The sequence below is a fragment of the Bubalus kerabau genome, chromosome 21 (genome assembly GCF_029407905.1).
Source record: "Bubalus kerabau isolate K-KA32 ecotype Philippines breed swamp buffalo chromosome 21, PCC_UOA_SB_1v2, whole genome shotgun sequence".
NCBI classification, from domain to species: Eukaryota; Metazoa; Chordata; class Mammalia; order Artiodactyla; family Bovidae; genus Bubalus; species Bubalus kerabau.
In genome coordinates, this window is record NC_073644.1 from 8,402,800 (window position 1) to 8,410,435 (window position 7,636).

Here is a 7,636-nt window from a genome sequence, read left to right on the forward strand (position 1 = left end):
GCTTCCATCATAGCCTGCCTGAGACAACAAGGAAATGTTGTAAAAGGCTAAAGTTGATTTTCCTTCTTTTTTTCCTCTATGTTTTGGCTTCACTGCATGGCATGAGGGATCTTAGATCCCCAGAGATCGAACCCACGCCCCCTGCGGTGGAAGCAAAGTGTCCCAGCCACTGCACTAGCAGGGGAAGTCCCATGGTTTTCTTTTGAGAAAGATGATGAATCTTAGTTTTTAGGTCAAATCCATATATTTTTTAAACCCAAATGAGTTCTGAATCTTGATAATTGTGGTTTGCCTTAAAATTTCACCTCTCAGTATATATTCTATTGAGAATTAATTCAGGAGATGAGCTTGTTATCCCAGGTAACGATCATTTCGCCTTTCAGTAGCATTTTTCTATAAGATGATTATAGCTAAACTATAAAGCAAAAGGTAAGACAGACTCTCAAATAGACTCAAATAGAATTTTCTTATGTGGGAAACTTCTCAACTAATTCATGGCCACTAGCACCCTGACTAGAGCGTGGCTTCAGGGTGATTCATTTTAAAACACGCCCCTCGCCTTATTTTTTGACAAGTGAAAATTATCTGCAGATAAAGTGAGAGAAGACTTCCCCAATGGCTCAGCAGTAAAAGAATCCACCTGCAAAACAGGAGACTCAGGAGACATGGGTTTGATACCTGGGTCAGGAAGATCCCCTGGAGAAGGGAATGCTTACCCACTCCAGTATTCTTGCCTAGAAAATTCTATGGATAGAGGAGCCTGGTTGGCTATAGTCCATGGGGTCACAAAGAATTAGACACAACTGAGTGACTAACACACACACACACACACACACACACACACACACACACAGGTGTTTCTCATGACTTCTAATTTTTGCAAAAAAGGAAATGCCAAATTCATCCTGAAATTCTTATATTTTCTTCTGATTAGATAAGTTCCCTTTTTTCCTTTACTACCTGATTATTTTGGCTTGAAATACAGAATTACCTTTATTTGAAGGGTGTATATCTTTTAGGAAACCATTTTGAATTTAAAATAACCTTGCATAAATATTAATAACACATATTTCTGTGGTTATATCAATGTTCTCTCACTAGGCAGAATGTCTTTTTCTCATCCTGGTGAAAAATGCTGAAACAACATACAGAAAAATAATTGCTTAAAATGTTAAAGCCATTTACTATTTCATCACATTTTTTAAAAGCATATTTTATGGTTGAACATTAGATGGAAGCAAATAATTCAACATTGTGCAGATATAATCGACCACTTTTGGAACCAGGAATTCCTCTTGAAAGAAGTTTTACTAAAAATACTTTTAGTGTGTATAAAACTGACACCGTATATTTTTTACCATAAAAAATACACTGAATGATTTTATTGATCTTTTTAAAAAATTAAATGTGAGCCTTTTATAGATCTTAGAATTTAAAATAAGTTTGAAATTGAGTCTAATACATTTAATAAAATGTATTATATTTTACAGTATTAGATTTTATTTTATTGCAGTATAATTTACTATAAATCTAATAATTTCTAATTTATTATAAATCTAATAATTTCTAATCTATTAAAATCTAATAACTTTATTAGATTTTAATGTATTTATTAAATATTAATAAAAACATATTACATTTAATAAATGTGATACTTATATGTACAAAATAATATAATTATTTAAATATTTTTCCAATAGCTATTATTTATTAACTGCTTACTATATGCCAGGAATTGTGCTTAACAATTTATAGGCATTATCTTCTCTAACACCCACAGCAACACAATGAAATAAGTATTATTACTTTGCCCGTTTTAAAATAAGAGCCCCTAAACCTAGAAAGATGAAGAATCTTCCACAGGTTACTTGGCTGGGATTAGAGTCACAGCTGTTTATCTGTGAATAAACAGCTCAGATTCTTAACAATATGGCGCTCTCCGACAATACCCTGCCAGGGTTTTATTTCCTTATTTCTTTTGTCACAAAAGACTTTTATCTAAGTGCTTCTGGCTACTACTCTTCTTTATGATGTTAAAAATAGGTGCAGAAATTTATATGATAAGAGCATGACATTTGAAAATACTTCTCCTTGATTCCAATACTGTAATCCCAATAGAGGCACCTCATCGACTTTGTGTTCAAAATGACATGCTTTGTAGAAATGCCGCCGCAGCCTTTGTGAGGTGACGAGGCTGACCTTTCTGCTTTAAAACCATGTGTGTCTGGTTGAATAGAAAAATCTCAGGAGAGGGGTCCTGGTAGTAACTCTCTTCCATGGACTTAGAAGCTGTGAAGCACTGTTGTGTGGAAGAAGCCATGTGGGTTTCATATTTATTCCAAGTAATGATTTGGGATTTTCCAGTCTAATAATACATCACAAAATTAGTGAGCCAAAAATTTAAACTAGGCTTTAAAATAACTTTCTCAGGAGACTTCTGCTTCATTACCAACTCCAGTTCTCCATCCTGAAAACGGAAATTATAACATAGACATACATAGGTATGTAATGTAGACATACCATAGTGGGAGGTTGTGAATGATTAACCATATGGTTTAGCTTATTGAAGTCGTAGATTATTACTGAGGATCCCTTTAGCCTCTGCTCCGCTCTGCCTGAGGGGCGGAGGGCATGAGCTAATGGGTCTGTTTGCTTCCATTCTAAGTACATGATCTTTACCGAATTTGAACACCTGCACTAGCCCATGCTTTCTGGTGGAAATCAAGCAGAATGAAACATAATACCCAGAGAAAATGGGCTAATTGGTTCAAAACAGACCATTTACTCTTGAATATCATTTGTGTGTATTTTGCCATCATTATTACTAGTTCCTAGTCAATCTTTCCCCAGATTCCTAACAATCTATCTTGGAATAAGCTGCCGGCTAACTGCAGCCATGAAATTAAAAGACGCTTACTCCTTGGAAGGAAAGGTATGACCAACCTAGATAGCATATTCAAAAGCAGAGACATTACTTTGCCAACAAAGGTTCGTCTAGTCAAGGCTATGGTTTTTCCTGTGGTCATGTATGGATGTGAGAGTTGAACTGTGAAGAAGGCTGAGTGCCAAAGAATTGATGCTTTTGAACTGTGGTGTTGGAGAAGACTCTTGAGAGTCCCTTGGACTGCAAGGAGATCCAACCAGTCCAATTCTGAAGGAGATCAGCCCTGGGATTTCTTTGGAAGGAATGATGCTAAAGCTGAAACTCCAGTGCTTTGGCCACCTCATGTGAAGAGTTGACTCATTGGAAAAGACTCTGATGCTGCGAGGGATTGGGGGCAAGAGGAGAAGGGGACAACAGAGGATGAGATGGCTGGATGGGATCACTGACTCGATGGACATGAATCTGGGTGAACTCCGGGAGTTGGTGATGGACAGGGAGGCCTGGCGTGCTGCGATTCATGGGGTCGCAAAGAGTCAGACATGACTGAGCGTCTGATTTGATCTGATTATTCATCTGCCAAAACACTTTTGTCCTTCCTGATCACCTCTTCCCTGTTACAGCCGCATAGTTAGCTCACAGACTTCAGGTCTCTGCTCAGTTGTCACCTGAAAGTTGACATCCACCACCTCTCCATCCTGAAGAGCCATGCTCCATCCTCTTCTGCCCACACTGGCACTCTTTATCCCTTTGTCCTGCCTTATCTCTCCTGATTGATCAGGATCCCTCAGCACATTGTGTGTGCTTGTGTGTTATCCATCATCCACTCTGTAAAGGGAAACTGTGAGATCAGGGAATGTATACATGGGGCTCATTGTCATCTTCTCAGAACCAAAAGTGGGCTTGGAGCAATTTGGGCATTCACTGAATATATGCTGACTAAATGTGGTATTTCTGCTGTATACATCCATCTTCTTAAGTGGCTGTTTCCAGTAATCATTGATGTGGTCTGCGTTAGATTTTTGACATTAATGAGCAACATAAAGGGCTTATTAAGTGGAGAAGTGGTAAAAAAAATCCACCTGCCAATGCAGGAGATACAACAGATGTGGGTTTGATCCCTGGATCAGGAAGATCCCCTGGAGTAGGAAATGGCAACATGCTCCTGTATTGTTGTCTGGAAAATTCCATTAACAGAGGAACCTGGTGGCCTACAGTCCACAGGGTGGAAAGGAGTTGAACACGACTGAGCAGTCGACTGAGCTTCCATGCATGCACACAAGATACAAAAGGTCTTGTCCTTCAGGAAGTCTTGCAAAACAATTGTAACTCACTAAAGTAAAATTTTAATTTGTTGTGTAAACATCTGAAGAGAAGGTAACAGAAACACTTGTCTCTGACCTAATATCAGTTTTCTTATGTATATATATATATATATAAATCTGGATTTATTTTAAAATCTCCTTGGCATACATGATCTAGTGTAGATCTGAGGTTCATAGGTACCTGAGTTCCAGTCTGAATAAACCATTTGCCAACCGAGTATTGCTTGAACTATAAATTATGGAATAATAATACCTATTTATAATTTTTTGTCACGAGAGTTTATTAAATAAGACCATTTTAAGATCAGATCATCTAGGAAATTAATGACAGATGTACATTAGGTATCCAATGTGTGTTCCTTTCTATCAAAGCAAAACATATACATTTTTATCCAAAAAAAACAGAAAAATGTGTCAAATCTCTATTTTTACTCCTTTCAAAGACTAGTCACCACTAAATGCTTTGTGGGTACATCTGCTGTTGATCAAGCTCTGAAAGACTGTTTCTTCCACCTATCTTCTCATTCCTGTGGCTCTCTCTGAACCTTTGCAATTATAATGTCTTTATTTGCTCTTGAATTGCCTGTCGTCTGACAATCTCATCCATACTACTGTCTCTAAGGATTCTGCTCCTGTCCCATCACTCTCCTCATCCCATAATTTTCCCCCAAGTGGTTTCACTCATTCTCTTCATTTTAGTACGATCTATATGCTAATGGCTCCCAGGCCAGCTCTATCTTCTAAGATCAGGCCCCCATAATCACCCTGAACCCTGACGGCTCCAATTCAGGGCTTCTAATAGAACTGAACAGGAGACTATCATGTCCCCCAAATGAAACTGTTCTTCTTGCTGTATTTAAGTGTTTGATGATTGGATGGCGAGAAGGAGGAGAAGGGAGAAGACAAAACCGGTGATTGGTTTCCAGGTAACATGGTAGCAACAATCGAGAAAAAGAATAGGGCGACAGTGACGTTCTCATTCTCAAGTGTGATGTTGGTTGAACGGATGTGTAACTTTCCGGAAAAGTCTGGCAGGCGCTATTTTAATTAGGGAATCAAAGTTAACATCAGAGAAACGAGTCACATCAAACTTGATAGGATGCAATGAAAAGAACACATGGTCACTTTCATGATATTTGCTTCAAAGGTGTGTAACCTGAATCAAATCTTATAAAAACATCAGAAAAACCTAAATGAAAGCACATTCTAGAAAACGTCTGGCTTGTAATCTTCAAAAGTGTCAAAGTTATGAAGCCAGGGAAAGGTTGAGAAGGCATAACCAATTTTAAAGCATGGTTTTGATCTGGGTCATTTTGCTATACAAAATGCTGTTGGGAAAACTGGCAGAACTTGAATGGTATCTGAGGATGATACTCTGGAATTGTACCCATTTTTATTTCTTATGTTTGTTGGTCTTATTGTGATTACATAGGAGGGAAAAAAAAAGTGAAAATTGATAGTTGCTCAGTCATGTCTGACTCTTTGTGACCCCGTGAAATGTAGCCTGTCAGGCTCCTCTGTCCATGGAATTCTCCAGTCAAGAATACCCGAGTGAGTTGCCATTCCCTTCTCCAAGGTATCTTCCTGGACCAGGGGTCAAACCCAGGTCTCCTGAATTGCAAGCAGATTCTTTACCATCTGAGCCTCCAAGGAAGCCCAACATAGGAGAAGGTCCTTATTTATAGGAAATATACACTCCAATATTGAGTATGATGGACAACACATTGACAATTTCTCTGAAATGCATTGTGGGAAAGAAACTCCTTTATATTGTATTTATAGTGTTTTTTTTTTTCCTGAAATCTTCAGATTGTTTCAAAATAAAAACAATTACTTAAAAAAAAGATTCGAATTTTTCTCATTGCTACACAACTGTGGGGAGATATGAGCTATATGGCAACACAATCAGACTTATGTCTCTGAAAGGTCACCCTGGCTGCTCCAGGAAATATATTTGTTTTGCTTTGTTTTTTTGACCACACAGTACAGCCTGTAGGATCTCAGTTCCCTGAACCTGTGCCTTCCTGCAGTGTCAGTGCAGAATTTTAACCATTGGACCACCAACGAATCCCTGGAAGAATATTTGCTAAGTGGGAGAGTGGAGGGATTGTAGCACACAGGGCTTCCCCTATGGCCCATCAGGTAAAGAATTCACCTGCAGTGTGGGAGACAGAAGAGATATGGGTTTGATCCCTGGGTCAGGAAGATCACCTGGAGAAGGAAATGGCAGCCCTCTCCAGAATTCTTGTCTGGGAAAGCCATGGACAGAGACAGGACTTAGTGACTAAACAACAACAAAATTATTTACATTTAAAGGCTTGATTGGTTAAGAATCCACCTTCCAATGCACCGGGGCACAGGTTCAATCCCTGATCTGGGAAGATCCCACATGCCAAGGAGCAAATAAGCCCCTTCACAACTACTAAATCCAGCATGCCTAGAGCCCATGCTTTGCAACAAGAGAGGCCACCACAATGAGAAGCCATCACACCACAACTAGAGAATAGCCCTCCCTCGATGTAACTAGAGAAAGCCCACAAGAAGCAAGGATGACCCAGCATAGCCGAAAACAAATAAATTAAATTTAAAAAATATTAAAAAGCAGAGACATTACTTTGATGACAAAGGTCCATCTAGTCAAAGGTATGGTTTTTCCAGTAGTCATGTATGGATGTGAGAGTTGGACTATAAAGAAAGCTGAGCACCAAAGAAATGATGCTTTTGAACTATGGTGTTGGAGAAGACTCTTGAGAGTCCCTTGGACTGCAAGGAGATCCAACCAGTCCATCCTAAAGGAAATCAGTCCGGAATGTTCATTGAAAGGACTGATGTTGAAGCTGAAACTCCAATTCTTTGGCCACCTGATGCGAAGAGCTGACTCATTGGAAAAGATCCTGATGCTGGGAAAGATTGAGGGCAGGAGGAGAAGGGAAGGACAGAGGATGAGATGGTTGGATGGCATCACTGACTCCATGGACTTGAGTAAGCTTCAGGAGTTGGTGAGGGACAGGGAAGCCTGGAGTGCTGCAGTCCATGGGGTTGCAAAGAGTCGGACACAACTGAGCTGAATCTAAAAGAGACATTGGGATATATCTATCCACATCCATCTATCTATAATATTCTTTCTGGAGAAGGGAATGGCAACCCACTCCAGTACTCTTGCCACCACCACCCCCCACCCCAAGCTAAGGTCAGAATTCTCATTATTCCAGATATATTTACTAATTATTTCATATTTAATGTTTAAAGTACTACTATAATAATACAGATATCACTTTAATATTTAAGAGAATTTCTGGGTTTATGTTAATTAATTGAACCACCCACAATGCAAAATTAAGCCTTCTCTTTCAAAGGTAAGAACTGTGCCAAACTTTTGGCAAAGTGTAATTTTTTCCCCCTGAAACATCAATTCAATCTGATCACTAGT